This window comes from Hirundo rustica, chromosome 1 (assembly GCF_015227805.2).
Source record: "Hirundo rustica isolate bHirRus1 chromosome 1, bHirRus1.pri.v3, whole genome shotgun sequence".
NCBI lineage: Eukaryota > Metazoa > Chordata > Aves > Passeriformes > Hirundinidae > Hirundo > Hirundo rustica.
The window spans coordinates 37,723,326-37,740,408 of record NC_053450.1 but is presented as its reverse complement, the minus strand read 5'-3'; the positions used below and the strand labels follow the sequence as shown (position 1 = coordinate 37,740,408).

Sequence of the window (17,083 nt, the reverse complement as noted above, 5' to 3'; positions counted from 1 at the left end):
TGCAATTAACATATCTTCACAAGACACCTGTAAAAATTTTGTGCCATCATATCATCATCTGAAGGCCTGATACCTTGGGTCCTGTCAAAAACAGATTCTTTGGTTTTGCAAGAATTTTTTTTCTTTCATTACAGCCTTAGTCACAGATATGTTAAGATGCTCTGGCCTCACGTGTTTCTAGGATTCCATTGTAAATTGGTTGGAATTGGGGTGGTCAAAATGTAAAATCAGGAAGATTCAAAATGTTGCAGCGCATCCACTTAATCACAGCCTATAATTTCACACTGAGACTCTTGTACTCGGTAATCATTAGCAGCTTCCCTGCCAAGAGCACACAGCTCTCAGACTCTTTTGTGTTTGTTTTTTATTTTTCTCTTGAGTAAACATCTCCTTATCTATATGAACTACTACATGTTTCTAAGCCATGAATAAATCTTTCAGCTACCTTTGGTTTGCATTTTTTTTATTTTGCTTGGCCGCACACATGATTATCCAATGAAAGAGAGCAAGCCATTGTCAACTTATGATCCAAGATAATGAAATTCACTTCGTACAGACCTATAGTGCACCAAAAAGAAAAACTCTGGTTATCTTCACAACATGAGGCTAAACACACATTTTCTAGAACTGCTTTATACCTGCTATTTAAAATATTGCTGACATGGTGTATCATATTCAGCTGTATGTGTTCACTGGCTAATCAGAGCTTTCATCTGTTTCATGCTCACCACTGTCAGATGTTTACACAGGAGGCACTTCAGAAAGCACTGTTTGTAGTGTATATTTATACTAAAGCCTAAGGGAGGAAAAGAGTTTATGTCTATGTAAGATCATGTTGCTTTTGTCTCCATCTCAGACACAAACATCACATTTAATAATAAGCACTGGAATTGCTTATGTGCTTGAAGCTCCAGTCTTCTCCGGTGCTTTACTTTATAAAAGAATGAAGTTTGTGTTCTGACTTTATTTCTTTGCTGTGTTCCATCTCAGGAGATGTGGTGGGGATGGGAAGGTAGTCCAGCACAGGGAACGTGGTGAACAGCCAGGGTTTTGGATAAGGTTTGCTGTCCAAGGACAAGCAGCCAATTCCCTGTCACTGGTGAGAAAGGTGCAGGAGAGAAGCAGTCTCAGGGAATAAGGCTGGCTGGATGTGGTTTCTGATCACTGATTTGGGAGTAGACTGTGGGTTAGTCAGCTGGTGTTACACAACCCAGAATGGATCACTTCCAACACAAGCAAGTTGAGATGGAAATAGAGAAGGAATATTTCCAACCACATCCCTGCTAGTGAAAAGGACACTTAAGGAAGTTTCTTTATGCTGTTTTTGCCTTGTTATCTTTTGTATTTTCTTTTTCTTTGTTATTCAAGGCTTAAACAGCTCATTGTGTACTTTGTAGGGCAAGTTCTTTCCAAGTTTATCAAATATTTTCCTTCTTTTACCCCATCTTCAGTTGTTTCTCTGATATTTGGGGAGGGGAGGGCCTCTTTGGATCAAGATGAGGTCAGGCTCTGGGGAAGGCCAAGCAGAAGCAAAAAGCAAAAAGCTACTGTCTCTGTAAACAGCATGGGAAGAACACGGGTGAGAAGCATTTGAAGATACTGAACAGAACCACAAAAAATTACCCAGCACTGAAAAGCAAACCTTGTATTAGAATTAATTATCCCAGCAAATCAGGGAGAAGACTTAAGAGGTGATCTGACTACTGAGTCAATGCTGGGTTTTTAATTTGCAAATAAGGCTAAGTGAAGGTATAACAAGTTCTCCTGGACAAGGACTACATGCATTGCAGATCCATACGAAGAATCTCTCTCTTACATGGCTGGTTGCTGTGTCTTTTTCTCATACCTGGCATCACACAGACAATCTGTGATCAGAGGGGAATCTTTACGTGATAGACGGGAGAAGGCATATGCAAAGTGATTGTAAAGAGAAGTTCTTTAATACATCTGGAGCATTCAAGCGAGTACTGTAAGAGAAAGGCTCATGAGAAAGTGATTAATGTCTTCAGAGCAAGTCTCAAACAGCATTCAATATAAAAGACCTGGGGCTGTGAAATGAATAACGGGGGAAAAGTAAAAGCAACGGGACTTTAACACAAATTCATTAAGCAAAGGGAGAAACCAAATCATACAAATACCAACAGGGCTGGCGAGCTGATGCTAGGCATGTAGTTTTCATACTGAAATGTATTAACTTTATTTAGAAGATCTACAATTCATTTTAAATTGCTTTTGTTTTTAATTTTTTTTTTTTTATGTGCAGCATTCTAAAGAGATAAATACACACACGTAGGTGTACTTTCAACGGCAGCTACAGTTTCATAAACAAATGTGCACATGAGCATTTCCAAACACGTCCTGCATGGTCCAGCCTCAGGAGGTGTAAGTGGGTGTCTCTCCAGCTGACATTTCAGCAGGCAGCCCTGATGTATAAAGGAAGAACACACCTCAAAGCAAACTCCATGGCTGATGATGCCACCGTGAAACCCAGCCAAGAAAGAAAAAGCAGGCCAAAATATGTGCTTCTTCCACAGTTCTCAACCCCTAGAGGGTTTTCCCCTTTTTCTCTACAGCCATCATTCCTCCTTAGACTCCCCCCATCTCTACAAGAAAGGAAGTTTCCCTTCATTCTCACTGGAGTGGATGTGACAACCAGGAAAGGAATAGTTTGCCCAAGGCCATTACTGCACCAGTGCTGTGCCCACCAGTCAAACTCAACGAAGGTGAGTCTGTGCTTATGGCAGCTGCACCCTGGCAGGGTCTGGAAAATGCTGGTTGGTGTGACTTCTTGTGAAGCTGCATGTGCACCGACCTCCTCTCCTTGTACCTTATGCAGTCTCAGCAAAACTCAGCGGAAATTTCTCAGTAATATTATTTTTTTCTTTAAGTTGCCCTGCTGTTAAGCTCTTTTATCTCCTCAGCAACAGGAGTCTTCAATTACCCTCTAAGAGTCAGGAATACAGATGAGTCAGCCTTTAGATGCAGACCAGGATGCTGGCCGGGGACCACTCTTACTTCCTCTTAGACTCATGTCCTACCTCACATCTGTTTCCATACACAGCCACTACCCCATGCCTGCCAGTGTAACGTCATGGGGTCAAGCTTTTCCTTTAACCCACAACAATTTACTCCTGTTTACCTCCCAGGTATGTTTTGGGATGAGGCCTAGAATTTATTATTGGTCCACCTACCTATTACTTCATTTTCACACAAAGGAAAGGTGGGAGCCAGGGTAAAAGGCAGCTTTAGAGAGGCACAGTGCTTTCTAAGCTTCTCTGATTTGGATAAGTGGCAGCTCAGGACCACAGCCCAACATGCAAAGCATCATACCATGGTCTGAAGTCACACTAAGAGTTTAAAGGCTCTAAATTTTTCTGAGAGCTCCAGAAAACTACAGAAACTGAAGAACACATCACCTGTAGAGGGATGATCACTGATAGCAGGCATCTGCCCCAGTACACCTTCCTTGTCTCAAGAGCCGAATTTCTTCCTATTCCCAATACCTTCCTACAGTTTATCAGAAGCCTGCAGAGCCAGCTTTTGCCTGATGGAGCACAAAGTTGCTTTTAAAGTATTGTGTCATTGATTTCATGATCAACAAGTGTGCAGCTGGATGATCCTGAAGGTCTCTTCCAACCGAGTGTTTCTGTGATTCTGTGACTCTGTAACTGCTCAACATCTCTCAGAAACATACAACTCACATTTCTAATAAATCTCTTATGTGAAGCATTATGCCCATTAACATTTACCTTTAAAAATACTTCCAGAGAGCAAACTGATTAAAAATTTTAGTAGTTGTAGGCTTGAAGAAAATATTAATTTTAATTTACAGCCTTACACTATCCTCAAAACCCCCTTATCAGTTTTTATGATTTCTTAAAAATATTAATACAAAGGCAGGCATGTGGAGATCCAATTGGAGAGCAGCAGAGCCTTGCCACACTCAATAAAACCTCTCATGGGTGCAGTGCAACTGAAATAATACACCGAGAGCCCTTCCTGAAAATTCTTCCCTGTGGATTCCTACCAAAACCTGAAAGACTAATTTAAATTTTCCCAACACACAACAAATGTGGGTTGACCATTCTGTAATTAGAATGGATGTGTTTTGTGAATGGAATTGTTGTTATAATCAGATCCAATTCTTAAGACCCAAAACTGCTATAAGCATTTTTACCAGTGGGTTTTATTTTTCTTTCAAAGCCAAACCTAGGGAAAAAAAAGTCTGACAAGTGTTGAGACAAATTTACTAACTCCAATTCCTCAGTAGTGGTATTTATATGACTAGAATTTTGCTGCACAAGGCAATGCTTGAAAGAACAGCAAACACAGGAAGGGAGCACAGGAAAGGGAAATAATGGACTTTGTGGTGGAGACATTACATCATTTGCTTTGCAATGTATCTGTATTTCACAGCCACAAGAATATCAGCCAGCGCCAAGATAAGGAACATGTTTATTTAGAGAATAAATCTAGTTCAGATTTCATCATAATGTCAATATTTGTCATATTACTACTACAGTTCCTGTCAGTTAACACTCAGTAGTTAATATGTTGTATGCAAAGGGAGAAGATCTGAGTGAGCTGTGCATGTGACCTGAGAATTGTCTAGTTTGGAACATAGTTCACTTGCCTTTTTGGAGGGTTTGTTCACTGCTGGGTGCAAGGTGACAAGAATAGACCTTCACCTGGCAAAAAACTGTTGACTTACACTTCACAGCGTTGTTGGGGTTTGTTTTGTTGGGTTCTTTCCCCAAGATTTTAGTGTCAAACCTGACAGCTAAGACAAATTATCAGGCTCCTGTCAAAAACTACAGACAGTCCAGCCAGGCCATTGCAGCAAAGACTTCTCCTGCCTGGTGGTATGGTGTGCATCAGTGGGAAGCCAGGGTCTGGTAATCAGGATTTGGGGTCGGGCTCTGGCTGCAGCTGCTTGGGGAGCAACTGCTGAAGGAAGAGGGGCAGCAGCCAGAGAAGCTGCTACATGCACGTTACAGACACTGCAGGTGGAAAGTGTGGTTTTGGCCAGCACTGAAATCTTGAACCCATTGTATAGATAATGGAGTTATACCTCATTAAATGTGGGCAGGAGATGGAGATAACCCTAAGAAATATAAGTTTCTCTAAGCCCAAGGAACAACATGCTGATTGTTACTCAGTTAAGCCCAGATGAACAGATGACCTCATGGTGGGTTGCTTGCTTTGCATTTTCTGTGCATTTATTGCAATGCATGCTACCAAGGCTTATCTCCAAAGGAAGCACGTGTTTCTGCAGTACACGTAGTTACAGACACATCAAGTGGTCAGCAATATCTGGAACCCCTCAGCCAGCTCACACACAGTGTGTGGGTTTCTCCCATTGTTTCTGCTGCCTCTAATATACACATAAAATACTCAGAGAGATTGTAACTCATTATTCAGCAGTAGCTCTCCCCATAACCCTTGACAAGGTGGATTAAGGATGCCTTCTGACTCTGCATTTACCATTGCCTGGGAATGACTTTGTGACTGATGATACATCTGCACCAAGGGAGTGGCCTTCCCTTTGTGAGCCCTCAGTTTGCATCTTCATTGTGCCCCAGACTGGAAGCTGCCATCTGTGCCTCTGGGGTTCTTCCACTGACACAAATCTCTCACCTGCCCCTCATGCTAGGCCAGGGGACCTCACTAACAGCTACAGTGATCAAAGCTATTGCCTCCCACATTAGTGACTCTGTCCTTCAAGTCTTGATGTTGCTCAGGAACTAAAAGCTATGAGGTTGACTATCTGGTTCAGACTACCCTTGCCTCATCTTCTCTGTCAGGTGAGTCACGTGTGGCCCAGCATGGCAATACCCCTGCTGTGCAGGGAGCACAGGAGATGCAGAATAAGTCCACAGACACCATCCTCAGCAATGTACAGAACAAATAGAACTGTTGTAATGCACAGGAGAACAAAGACTGAAAATTTTCTGCCTCAGCTGAACACTGTATCACAAAGTTCCATGGCTCACCAAGCAGAAAATAATCCAGACAATTCTGTTTATTGTTATATTGGTTAATTTTACTTAGTTCCAAACGGTCCTATTTTTCAGTAAGGTTCCTAGTAATACAAATGTCATTCAGCTTTATTCAGATAAACCATGTCAAGTGCATATGTTTAGCAGAGAAGTGCTCCTTTCTGCCAAAAAATTAATTCTGAATTTGTATAATACTCTTTGTGAACAAACAATGTTTTTACTACCTTTGTAGAATCCATTTCCCTTCTACAGAAAATATGATTACTGACAGCACAAGCGATGATACGGAATAAAAGTAAATCTAACATTCAAAACAATAGTAAGTATTTCTACATATTAGCATTCATACCAAGCTTAAAATCAGTACTATTTGGATCACAGATGAATGCTACAGGGAAGTAGCTACAAAAGCAATGACATCAACAATTTAAAAATAGTTAACAGTGTGAACTGGAAGATTTAATATGTTTTCTTCTTTTAATGTACAGCCCATTCCCAGAATTTCACTGGACCATGTGGACAGACCAACTGTCACAGCTGTCTATCAAGGCTGAATTAGATGAAAACAAACAATACAGGCTTTGTGGTTCAACTGGAGCAGCAGTCTCAAAAGTTTCCATTTCTCATCTGCGGGCACTGTGGGAGCATTGTCTTCCCCCTCTCTGAAAAGAGAATGGAACAATTATGTTACTGAAATTCCTCCACAGTGGGTCTGAAAGACTGTTTATGTCAAGCCAGGGAGACAGGGAAAACTAAAAGCTGGGATTTCATGACAGCAGGTGGGAGCAGTTTCAGGGTATATACTTCAGTGACATAATGGTACTGATTCTTCTCTTTTAGGGTAAAGCCAGTGCTACAAGATTAACTAGCAACGGAGGAAACGGCAGTAAAAATGCAAAGTTAAATGCAGTGGTAAAATTATTAATTTGAAACAAAGTTTTACAATTGGCTTTCTGAATCAGTCTGGTAATTGATTCTAACCTGGTGCTCATGGTAGTAAACTAGAAAGAAAAATATACTGGTCACAGAGAACTTTTTACCATTTACTATTTTAGGGGCCTTACTAAGTGAAGTGCTGAGTACCAGCTCTCATGGGAGTCAGGTAGGCTCAAGGGATAGAAAGCAATCACCCAATTTATCCTAATAGCAGTGATATTCATTAGCAGCATTAATCAATACTTAATTTCATGCAAAAACATATTCATGTGCTTTGGCATAACCTTAAGAATCCAGGTGCTCCCATTGCCCCAGTGCTCTCAGTTCAGAAGCAGTGGGTATGAGAGTGTCTGACTGCTTCATTGTGTTGTACTTTTTCTTTCCCTGAGGTTATTATAGTGCTAACAATAGTTCAGTGTGTACACACAAACAGTCTGAAAGGACTCGTGTGCACATGGTCACCTGGGGCTACAAGTGCTTGCAGGAAGAGTCAACACATTCCAGAGAGTTCCTGCTCCGGTCCTGACAGGGGAAGGGAGTGCAGAGGTTGTCAGTAACCAGCAGTGCTGCTAAGTCAGTGCCTACCCACAAGACAATCTGGGCTGTGATTTCCACATACTCCCTGGTTATCACTCAATATCCCCCAAAAGCCACCTTGTCTGGCAGCAGCACTTGAAGAGCTTTCTACCAGCTGCCTCCTAAGGCAGGCTGGAAGCAGCAGGTTTTACACTCCATGTAACTGCACTCAGAATTCCCAGTTCTTCCTGGGGCTTGATATAAAGGTGTAACATAAAAAAACCAAAACAACAACCAAGCAATAATTACAAGTTATTCTCCATCGCTGGAAAAACTCTTGGTATGTTTTTCAATAGGCTATCGATACAAGGGTGCAGGGACCAACCCCCCATCCCTGAACAGAAATTTTCCATTTTCATGGCCAGAAAGTACTGGATCAGTGACTAAGACTGAACAATCCAAGTGAGAAAGTGCAAAAGAAGCCAAAACCTTTGTGTTTTTAAGGTTCCGTTTAGGTAAAATAATGCTGTGACACAGTGACACTTCCTCAATCTCAATTAGTGCTAAACTAATTAAGAAAATTGTTTTACACACTGCAGTGAGTAGTACCTCTCTTCTTTCTTGGATAATCCCTAGTGTGATGTAAGGGTGATTGAGTATCTAATTACTCTTTAATTGAATGCACGTTTTCTACATTTTTAGATAGTTCAAGCTTAATGCTTTTAGTCCAAAAGTCAAAGTCAGTGAAATTAAGTTGAACCTTGAATTCAACAAATTCAAGTTGAATTTGGTACCTATTGTATTAACGAATTACTTTTTGAAAGGAGCCTAATTATGAGCCAGTCCGAAAAGTTCAGCTGTGTTTGTTACAGAAATACTTAATGAATTGTCTGACAAAAGGCTGATTGTATATATTGGTAGTGTTGTTATCCATGTTTACCCTTGCTTATTCTTGTTTGACAATAACTTTCCTACTTTATGGTGAAGTCCTCCACAGATCAAATAACTATTCCCAAAGAAAAACCTCCAGGATCAGTGCCATAAAGTGTAAATACCTGCAAAAAGTGAGTGATCTTCATAATATCCATGGTTTGAAGAAAAAAACTATTAACCAAGTTAATCAAAGCTCAAAAATCAACCTCAGAATGTAAAAAAAAATCATTATTTTTCCAAGAATATTTATATCTAATTCTTTCATATAAAAATTTTATGCACCTATATTCTCCACAGACAAAATTTTCTTGTACAAAACTGGGACACTATGTACTATTTCTTGTACAAATGGAACACTATAAATTTTATCTCAGAAACAAGGAGCAGAGGCAGGAGCAAAGCTGGTGTATTTCTAAGAACCAAAGGCCCCAATGTTCCTATAGCAATAGAGAGAATGTATTTAAAAGAGAAGATATGAGAAAACTTCAGAAAAAAGGACTATTTTTCAAAGTCTTCCAAAAATGTTGAGAACATGCAAATAAAGAGACTTATGGAGAAATTAAGTAGGATGGCCACGATAATATGTCTTTCCATCTGATAAGGAGGAAATAAGATGCCCCACTGCAGCAGCTTTAGGTCAAGATCAATACACAAGATCAAAACCTTTATTCTGCTGCTTAAAAGTAGGCAATCTCCTTTCTGAAGAGCTTTTTCACCTCTTTTGTCTTACCATATTCCTTACTCCCACTGTCTCACACCATGTCCTATCTTTTTCTTTATAGAAGGATCTTGCCTTCTCCTCCCTAACACCATGAGAAATCAAAAAGTTTAAGAGTTTTAAAAAAACCCAAAAGACATGGGTGACAAATCCAGTATAATACTAACAAAACATTACCTTTATCCTACACCTTCCTAAAAACATCACCTGAAAGTACAGCCGGCCGTGGATTCAGAGTGTCTCAGAAAAGAGAACTGAGTAACTTATCAAACCTTATCTTTCTTGAAACACTTTGCATTCCTTTCATGAAAAGGTTGCAATTTATTGAATCAAGATCAAGTTCTGTGGACATTCAGCTACACCTAGCTAACCAAAATACACCTCTGTTGTCTTGAGCTATGGGGATGCATGAATGTTTTTAAAGAAGGTTTTGTTGGGTAGCACTGCTCTGTCATAAACTCTGGTCTTATCCGTAAAACATTGCTAACAACAGTTAGTGCTGACATTCTGTTTCTTGAGTGGCAAGTATCAGTTGCAAAAACATTTTCAGTAATCCAAATAGCTTAGTAGTTTTCATTTGCTATTTATTTATAAAACATGTCTGTTTGCTTAACAAGAGATTGCATATTTTTCATTTCATTGTCTTTATCCATACAAAATAATCAGGATTAAAAATTCCAGTAAGAGTAAGGATCTGGGCCGCCTACCTGGATCTTCAGTTTCAATGGAGTAATAATGTTCTGCTTAAATCTGTGTGATTTCATCCAGGTAAAACAAAGTGCACTTCCAGTGCCTAACTTGTATAACATTGGTGAAGAGGGAAAGCATATTGCAGGCTCTCTTCTCTGTATTGCACAGATGTATGTACCTATATGTCCTTCCAGTATCTTTGATATTTGAGAGCCTATTACATTATATTTTATATGCATTACTCTCTTTTTCTAAAAATGGGTGTAGCTTTATCAGAGATTGAAGCTTCCTACTATTTTGACTCAGCACTAATTTGCAGCATTTTCCTCATAAGTGAAAATATCACGGCAGAGTTTCAGTGCGTGTTCAGACTCTAACTTGGGTGCTGTGATTTCTAATAAACACGTTGTGAGGGTGTTTTGTATGACAGGCACTCTGGGCTCCTGGCTACACTATCAGTTCCCAAGCAGCAGTCTACAAACCATACATGATTTAAGGTAAGCTGCTGGAAATTATACTCTCAAAACTCTTTTTATCAAAAGCTGATGATAACAGTGAATTATGAATAGGAAAGATTGTGTGATGCTGGTAGAAACTCACAGGTCACAAAATTTAGGAGCACTTGTCAGAATGAAGTATCTTATCTGAAGCATAAGCAGGGACCTGATTTCTAGACTACCTTATGACTTTTTTAGCTTTGAAAAGGAAACAGCAATCTTTTCTCCTTGCTTCTTTACATGCGAAGGGATTTTGACCATTTTCCATTCCTCCACAATTCGTGCATTTCTAACAAGAGCTCAGTAAGGAACTGAACCTGGACAATTCAATATGATACTAACTCTGAAAACTCAAAATTGTTTTCTTTCTCATTTAGGCTTGATCACCCACTATACTGATATACTCGCCCGGACAAATAAATACCTACCACAGCAAGGACCAGTCTATGACATTTGGCTGCCTCTGTCTACCAAGACCCTACATTCTGGCCCCCATGTCAGAGGCATGTCACATAAGCAACAGAAGTGTTTTTCTAGTCACTAATTTGAATTATCAGCAGTAGGAAAAAAATTATGTTGATATTACAGGGCTTACTTGCAATCTCAGTGCACACCCTACTCCCTGGTATTACAATGAAGTAGTGGAAAACAACTTTAAAAAGCACACTTTTTCAGCCATTCCTGGAGCTTTTGGTTGCCTGGAGGCTCCAAAATTTTGTTTTGTTTCCAGTAGGCCTCTGATTATGGTGTGTGGCTCACAAGCCAAAGGTGTTTGGCCCTCTGTCCTACAGTCATGTACTCAAGTGTAATCACATTCTCAAGAGCTCAGAAGTGGCAGCAGAGGGTTGGGCATTGGACATAAGACCTTAAATACAGAAGAACAATAGTAATTTTTGGTGATAACGTGAAGTTCAGTTTCTTTCAAAGACTGAAACTTAACAATTAAACCAATCGCCTTTTAAGCACAAACTCTAAATTCATAGAGACAAACAATGACCAATAAAAATATCACTCACTTAGCAGCAGCATAAATACTCATATTTCAACAAATCTAGGAAACCAGTGTTTGCATTTCTAAAGAACTAGGGTTGATAATCTTTGTGTTGGGTTGATTTGGGGTTTTTCAAACAGGAAAATGATAAGAACAGTTTTGGTAGCCTAATGATGCATGGCTGGTGACAGCTAATTCCAGCTCTGGACCTACACAACAGGAAAGGATAAAACCCCCAAGTGTTAGAACTTCTACAGAGCAACTTGTTTGTGAACTTCACGAATTGCAAGTGCTACAAGTCAACTGAGAATAAAGACACGTGGATTGCTAATGCAAATGTCATTAAAATATATATTTCATTGAGATCTGTTTCAAAATAGAAATACAGTCCATAGCATGGCATCACCCTTCCCATTTCTCGAAGGCAAGGGGCAGCTCCATGGCTCACTCTGGATTGAATATTCTTTCATATTCTACAACCTGTTATCATACAATTCACAATTCCATAAAGAGGAGAGTGCACCACCACCTGTTTAGTACTAGTTTATTCACACTGTCAACACCAGATCCTCTATTCAATATCCTGGGGAAAGGACAACATAGTTTTGCTGCCACAAAAGCTGCTCAGCAGCTTCAAAAGCAAGGAATTTGCACTGTCCATTCACAAAATGCACCAGATACATTGCTGTGAAACTAACGTTGTGCCAGTTTCTCCTTGTCTGCTGAGACCTCTCAGTATCATGCAAAGAGTCTCTGCAGCATCAGAAACACAGTCTCCGTTCCTCCCACCCTGAATGACACTTTCCTGTTCCCCAGGCCTAGCAAAACCTTGCTATTTTAATGATGTCATTTTTTTTTCCTCTATTCCTGAATTTACAATGAGGAAAGTAGTAATTATATTAAGCATGTTTTTAATCTGAATTGATTTCTGCTATCCTAATTTACTGACATCGGATAAACTTGCAGCTGCTTGCAGTCTGAGGTCTACCTAAGATGTATGTGTATGTATGAGTGTGTATATGCACTTGTGTATATAAAAAGTGATGCCTTCTCAGGAATTTCTGGATCAGTCACAAATGAAAAAATATTCAGGAGAACTAGAGTAATGTATGTATGTAGATGGAGTAGGTATAAGACATCATCACACTTGGAGGATAATTATTAATGAATACAGATTGTGTCTGAGATGGTGACTTTTGAGACAACACACTGGAGATCAAATTCTTTAGTTTATTAATTATTCTCAGAGGAAAGCAAATTAAAGTTTTTCACTCTAAAAAGAAAATATTCTTTTAGCAAATTGTTTTGTAGAACAAGCTCTTACTGTCTTCTATTAAAAGAGTCTTGTGGATTTCAATGACTTCTATAACAGGCACCTATTTGACCTCATCTTAGTAAATGGGAGGAACGCCATTTACCTGCTCCATGCATGGAATCATGTGTAAACACCCTGGTGTATAAACGGACGAAGGCATTCGGTTTGAAATCAGAATTCTTGCTCATTCACAGGTAAAGCTGTTCCACTGAGGTAAAAGAGGGAAAAGGCATGTCTATCAAATCAGCTACACGTAAAGCAACAAGATTTAAAGAGGGGGTCATAAATCCATTGGAAACCACAAATAATGCTGACTTCAGTGAAGAACGCTCTACTGGAAAAATACTTATCCATTAGAAAAGGTGGCAAGCCCCAAAATTCCAGCAAGCCTTCTGGAACAGTCACAATCCACATACTGAGAAATAGTGTGTCAGGCCTACAGCTGTTAAATAAATAGCCTTTAATGGAATGGAAGATTTGATATTATTGTTGTTTGATTTGTGAGAGTGGCCGCATTTGTTTTCCTCACTGTTAGGCTTTGCTGTATAACAACAGTAACTATAAATCTTATTCCAAGTTCATCTGAAATTATCAAGAAATAGCTCAATGCCCATAGCAAGGGTTCTAGGTCAAGCAGGAAGTAAAAAAGAAACTAGCATTAACACTGAGGAAGTCACAATGTTTTCCCTTCTCTTTTCTTTCAGGAAAGGACTTGGGAGTCCTGGCAAACATCAGGTTCAGGCTAAATCAGTAATGCACCCAAGGCAACAATGAAGTTCTGCAGCTTTCCAGGCTGCACCAGGAAAAGCGTTGCCAGCAGGTGGAGGGAAATGCTTCTACTCAGCACTGATAGAACATCTGGAGCACTGGGTCCAGTTCTAGGTTCCTCAGTTCCAAAGAAACACAGATATACTGGCGATCAGCAACAGGCTACAAGCATAGTAAGGAATTGGAGCACCTGTCATAAAAGGATGGCTGAGAGAGCTGAAACTGCCCAGCCTCCAGAAAAGATGTTTCAACAGGGATTTTATCAATGTGTATAAATACTTTATGAGAACAAGTAGAGAAGATGGCACCAGACTGCATCTTCAGCTGCATCCTGTGAAAGGAGAAGAGGCAATGGGGACAAACTGAAATACAGCTTATTTAAAATTCATTTACATCACTAAAATCCATTTACAGCTCATTTAAAATTAAGAAGAACCTTTTTCCCTGCAGGAGTACACAGGTACAATTTTCTCAAAGAGCTTAAGGAGTCTTCATCCTTATGATATTCAAAACTCAGCTGGACATGGCTCTGAGCAACCCACTGTAGCTAAAACTGCTTTGAGCAAAGGATCAAACTAATAGATCTCCAGAGGCACCTTTCAATTACAACTACTCTGTTACTCCATTGTTCTTCACTCTCTAAATCTGAACTCAATTTTTTAACCTTCCATGTCTAAAAGCAAATCTGCACTGAGCTTTTCCTCCAAACTCCTTAACAACTGACTGGTTCTTTCACTATTGGATATGATTTAAAGAGGTTAGAATTTTTTTAAACAGTTTTTTCAAAAGAAATGTGTTTGAAAACTTCAGCAACTGCAGGAGAAGAAGGATGAAAAGGTCATTCAATGGGATGTAATTTGGATGTATGCAAAAACCCCTGCCAAAATAGAATCCAGAAACTCATTAACCCCAAGCTATATGAGAGATATGTTTTCAGCAGGAAAGAAGCAGAGCCAGAAGAGGCCAACTAGATAGCAGCCAACTTATTCTAAAACCCACTGGGCTAAAAAGAGCAGAGAAGCCACAAAGTTCTATCTGTTTTGTTATCCTGAAGATCTCCTTTAGAACCTGGACAAACTTTGTCTTAGAACTGGAGAGCATTTTGAGATCTGGGCTTTTCCATGATGGAGGAACATTTTAAAAAAAAAATTAGTTCTTTCCCTGGTATTACACACCGTGATCTTCCATGTTTGTGTCAACTCTGTTTCTTACTCAACAAATTAGAACAAATTACATCAAAGATCAACATATGCCATTTGATGATAAGGCACAAAGGGTTCCGTTTTGTCAAGGTTTATATCAAGGCTGAGGAGCAGATGTTCTGAAGCTTTGGGAGCATGGTGTGCATAAAGCCTGCATTCTGATTCAGTCAAAATTAATTAGACCTTTCAAACAACCTCTTTCTACTCCTGTGGATACACTTACAGAAACATTTGTCTCCTTCTTTCCCCGACAGAGTAACAAGGTCATGGCAAACTAACATTCTTCAAGGTTCTTCAAGTGGCTGTGCCACACTGGCTTGGAATAAAAAAAAAAAATATTGAAAACTTTACTGACTGCAATTCCAGCAGCCTTGGCAGAGGGGCATTGTGTAGAAAAGAAGTCAACCAGTGTGTTCATAATTGTAATATTAAAGACATACCAGAGCTTTAAAATAAAAAGTAATCTGCTCTTTGAAAATAAGAACTGCTCCTCTTGAATCACTAGGAGGATGCTGCCCTGAAAACTATTACTTCCACATCTACTACTAAGTCTTCATAGCAATATTCAGCTGATGCCAGCAGTCCCAGCTTAAAGGACTTCCCTCATTCCTGTGAAGGAAGGAATCTTTTTGAGGATTTCTGAAGTCTGTATGAGGAGCTACTGCTCAACACCTTCCTCCTGGAGAGGTGTGAGGAAATCACTACAAAGTAGAGTAGGATTATTTCCTTCCCTTTTTACCCGTTTGCATAGAAGAAATGTGAACAAAGCCATGTGATTTCTTTTTACACTTCATTTTTTCAGCTCCCTAAACTCAATAGAAAGGATTTATAATGAAACTTTGATTAGCACAGTGCTACTTGGACTGATGCACACAAAACTGAAAAGACATGATCAAATTAATTTCTGATAAATAATTCAACCAGGTGTAGAGAAACAAGTGTCATTTCTTTCTGTGAGCTGCGTTGTGCCAGGAGTCCAAATTTTTCCTCCATGCTTGAGTGTCCATAATTAGTATGGCCCTAAAGTGAGGACTATCACTTTGCATTAAAAATTCCATCATTTGAGAATTAAAACTACAGATTATTTTGTGAAGCAAAGCTGAGATGAATCTTATTATATTGAACAAATCTTTATAAGTATTGACAAATGTAATAAAATTTCAAACATGAAAGCAAAAGGGAAATTTTTACATTTCAATTCCATCATTGTAAAGAAAATGCTTCCATGCTTACAATTCAAGCTCAGTGTGTCAAGTAATTTCGCTGTTACAGACTTGAATTACCTGCACTGGCCTCAGGGCATTATTCGCTCCCTGAGAAAAATTGTACTTTAATATTGCTATGATATTCCCAAGTAATTTTTATGCAGAAGCTGGGATGATTTTGAGACATCCATTTCAAGATTAAAGTGAGAACATTTGAGAGCTGTGTAATTGAGAACTGGTCTTAGGGATAGGCCCAAAATTAAATATGGGAATAAGAAAATAATACTTTAAAAAGGGATCAATATTTTGGTTTTCTTTTTGATTAACTTCTGGGATGCAGACATTAAATAGGGTTATAAAATATAAACCCTTACTTAAAAAAATGTTTAGAGGCATACACTATATTGAATGCTTATGCTATGTGGAAAGACCATGAAATTGTTGGTCACCGTCCTACCCAATTTAATAATTTCTACTATATGCAGGAGGGAGGATAATCTTCTCACTTAGTTTTAATAGATCTATTTTTTGGAAGCAGTGAATTATCAATCTTTTTTTATGGGTTATCTGCTGCCTGATCATTTGTTACTTCACATGAGATTGGGGACTGCACCCTGAGCACGCTCTGAATGGGCTTAACTCCACAACAGAGCCTGACATGAACTAGAGAGGGCAAAAATTTGAAGTACAAATAAATATCCTTACCCAAAACAGTTTATCAAAACTAATTTTTCCAGATGAAACCCTAGATGATTCTGTTATTTTGTGGCTTTGAAGAAATGTGAAGAGAGAAAATCTGAGGCTTTTATATGATGTATTTCAACAGTAAATAGGCTAATGGGGAACACCCAATGTTTCTATTATTTACTTAAAGCTTTCTGTGGAAAACTAGAGGAAAAATTATACTATGTTAAAAATCAGTAGTACTTATTGAAAAAAAGCAATCAGATTCTTTTTTTGAAGATTTCCCAGATTTGTTCTCCTATTATTTGCATTAAAACGGGATCACTTCATTTCAAAATCAACCATAAAGCTGGTGCCTCAACTCATTACTTTCAAGGCAACAATTTGTCTTAGAATAATAGAATTGTTTAAGTTAGAAAATACCTTCAAGATCATCATGTTCAACTATTAACCCAGCAGTGCCAGGTCCACAACTAAACCATGTCCCTAAAATCACATGTACACATCTTAAATGCCTTCAGGGATGGTGACTCAACCACTTCCCTGGACTTTAACTCTCTTTGAATCTCATTGCCAGGTTTTTCATTATAGCAAAACATCCATTAACTAAGAATAACACGGATTAGGAG

The 17,083-nt window shown here is 39.0% G+C and overlaps 1 protein-coding gene across 3 annotated transcripts in view; it reads right to left on the bottom strand.

Moving 5' to 3' along the window:
• Positions 1-6,196: 6,196 nt before the first annotated feature.
• The window catches only part of CA8 (carbonic anhydrase 8), a 48,386-nt gene continuing 37,499 nt past the window's right edge, over positions 6,197-17,083 (bottom strand). For 2 of the 3 annotated variants that reach the window (XM_040065585.2, XM_040065597.2), the window contains exon 9: positions 6,197-6,661. The gene's annotated coding sequence lies outside the window, so the exon portion shown is untranslated. Of the gene's footprint in view, positions 6,662-12,698; positions 12,804-17,083 lie in introns of all 3 variants that reach the window. The other variant, XR_005701096.2, reaches the window with a different exon arrangement.